Consider the following 2,952-nt stretch of genomic DNA (forward strand, 5'->3'; position numbering starts at 1 on the left):
AGATTTGGTAGATAATTTCCACCCTGACTTTGGAGTGTGGTGATGTAGTATAATGATTAAACACATGTGGCTGACCTTTTCGGAGAGTCAGTTGGATGTATCCCACAGATCACCCTAGGAATGCATTTTCTGGTTCCGACCAACCTCTCCTTCTAAAACACCCCTTTGAAGATGTTGCTTTAGTAAATCCTAATAAAACACACTGTGTGGAAGGTAAGAGAAGAAAATAAATAGGGATATAGCAATGCTAGGGCTAACACATCACTTACAAGTTTCTGAATAGGTTATCACACCATGAGTTAATTATTTGTAAATAAAAATTATTTATAAATATATGTATATTTTTACAAATATATATATACACAAATAATATTTATTTATTTATTTATTTACTTTGGGACAGGGTCTCCCTCTGTCACCCAGACTGGAGTGCAGTGGCATGATCACTGCTGACTGAAGCCTCAACCTCCTGGGCTCTGGTGATCCTCCCACCTCAGCCTCCCAGGCAACTGAAACTACAGGTATATGCCACCATGCCCAGCTAATTTTTGTATTTTTGATAGAGATGGGATTTTGCCCTGTTGTCTAGGTTGGTTTAGCACTCCTGGGCTCAAGCAACTTTCCTGCCTTGACATTTCAAAGCACTGGGATTACAGTCATGAGCCACCAAGCCTAGACAAATATAGTTTTAATATAAAGAACGATTACATAGAACTTTCAATAACAATCCCCAAAAATTCTGCTTGAGACTAACTAGAATATAGGTTGTTATTTTATTTTATAGTTTTTTCTTACCAGTGACTATCACAAGTAGAAAATTGAAATTAAAATCTCTTGCTAATTTCTGTTTATTCTATGATCTCCTGAACTGTGAGTTTAAAATGTTTCTTTCAGTTCAGATTTGATTGAACATTCCGTGGAGCACCCACTCACTGCAGATAAAAGGTGAAAAGGCTTCCTTCCATTCAGGTTGCTCAGAGGGCAGACACGCCTCATTTTAGTCATCCAGTATGAACTGAGTGACAACTCACTGCTATAAATATCTCCAGATCTCCTGTTGCTCTCTGCTCCAACCATAGTTCCTGCCCCTATATCCTCAGCATTTCCCCAGTGCCCTATGAATTCATTTCCAAAGTGTCTCTTACTTTATTTAAATCTCTCACGAATTCCCAAAGCCCATGTTACAAGGAGGAAGATTCAGCTGGGCAGGATTCCAGGCGATCTAGGGCTGGTTCTAAACTGATGACCTTTTAGCACATGTCTCTTCTGCACTCAGACCCAAAATAACACCCTAGGAGGAGAGAACGCATAGAGCAGGCGTTAGATACAAAATAAAGAAACATCACCCACCAGTGACTGTTACCTGAAATTGTATGTTTATGCAAGTAGGGGATGATTTTGGCCAATTTATCTCATTTCAAGGAAGATAAACCTTCAAGTTCTGATTGAAGATTCTCATTGAAATCATAACCTGAACTAAACAACATAAAGGAATAAATATCTAGTTCCAGGGGATTCAATTTTCTCAATTTTTCTGAGCAGGGGGTCTATTGAAACTTTGATCTCATAGCAGCTGCTATGCTGGTCCCCAGGAAGAACTCAAGGACTCTACTTTTGAAGTGTCATACACAACTTTTCCTTGCTATGATGAAACATATACTTTCCAGCCACTACAAAAGTCAAAATTTTCCCCCGACTCTCCCTGGAGAATACATGCACAGAAAACTGAATTCATCTGTTCTGGTGCTGCTTGGAGGTATGAAAAATAAAGTAAAAAAGAAAAAGAAAACTGTATTCAAAAGGAAAACAATAACCCATTATTTTCTAAGCCAATGGTATATTTGCTTCTTAAAAAGTCAATAGTAAATTCTTAGGAGAAATAGTTGTTACTTTATTTTATTGAAACTACCAGTAAGATCAAGTTTAGCTGGAACAGTGAATTGGATCTTTACCTTCGTCATTGGCCCAGCCTCCTCTCTGTGTCTCTCACATCTGTTTTGGCAACCCCATTCCTCTGAAGCACTTAGAGCTTCATGGTCTTCTTCCAACCCCCAAAGAGCTGCCAAGCCTTTAAAAAGAGAATAGTCATTGATGGATTATATAAAATTGAAAGTCAAATTCACTTTGACCCTGGTAATAGCATAATTCATTTATTCTGGAAAGAAAAAAAAAATAGTAATTTGTTGCTTACTGTTGTGGAGTTGGGAAGTTCAAGATAAAGCTCCCAGCAGATTTGGTGTCTGGTTAGAGCTCATCCCTCATAGATGTTGCTTTCTAGGTGTCCTCACATGGAAACTAGGCAGACTCCCTCAAGCCTCTTTTATAAGGGCATTAGTCCCATTCATGAGGGAGGAGCCCTCATGACCTAATCACCTCCCAAAGTCTCTACCTCTTAATACTCTTGCATTGGAGATAAGGTTTCAACATTTGAATTTTGGTGGGACACAAACATTCATATCGTAGCAAGAGGCATACATAAAATAAAGCTAAAGCACATACAAATCTGTGACTTACATAGAAAAACATATACTAACTTATAAAAACCAAAATTGCTATATATAGTTATATTAATGTCAAACAAAATAGACATTATAACAAATGACCTAGTGCTACAGGTATTAATATGGTTGATTCTTACAAATATAATATCAAGTTACAGAAAAATACATACAGAAAAAATGTATTTATATAAAGTTAAAGAATATACAAAATTATTACATAATGTTTGGCAATGCTTATATATGTCATGAAGTAATAGGTGAGGAAACACAAACAGCCTTGGCAGTTTTTGTCTAGCCATGCATATTCATGGTATTATTTTCTATATTCTTTGGTACGTTTTATATTATTAATTAATTTCCTCTGCATTATACATTGGTATACCTGGTATATATATATATGTATGTGTGTGTGGTATACCTGGTATATATAAATGTATAATAATTTCCTCTG

At 36.5% G+C, this 2,952-nt stretch overlaps 1 long non-coding RNA gene across 1 annotated transcript in view; it reads right to left on the reverse strand.

Annotated features, from left to right (window-relative positions):
* Positions 1-1,264: 1,264 nt before the first annotated feature.
* The window catches only part of LOC113219645, an 8,199-nt gene continuing 6,511 nt past the window's right edge, over positions 1,265-2,952 (reverse strand). Inside the window, exons 2-3 of the long non-coding RNA XR_003306616.1 lie at positions 1,953-2,068; positions 1,265-1,291 (exon numbers count right to left, since the gene is read on the reverse strand). This is a non-coding gene — a long non-coding RNA (uncharacterized LOC113219645). The remainder of the gene's footprint in view (positions 1,292-1,952; positions 2,069-2,952) is intronic.

This window comes from Piliocolobus tephrosceles, chromosome 3 (assembly GCF_002776525.5).
Source record: "Piliocolobus tephrosceles isolate RC106 chromosome 3, ASM277652v3, whole genome shotgun sequence".
Lineage (NCBI taxonomy): Eukaryota > Metazoa > Chordata > Mammalia > Primates > Cercopithecidae > Piliocolobus > Piliocolobus tephrosceles.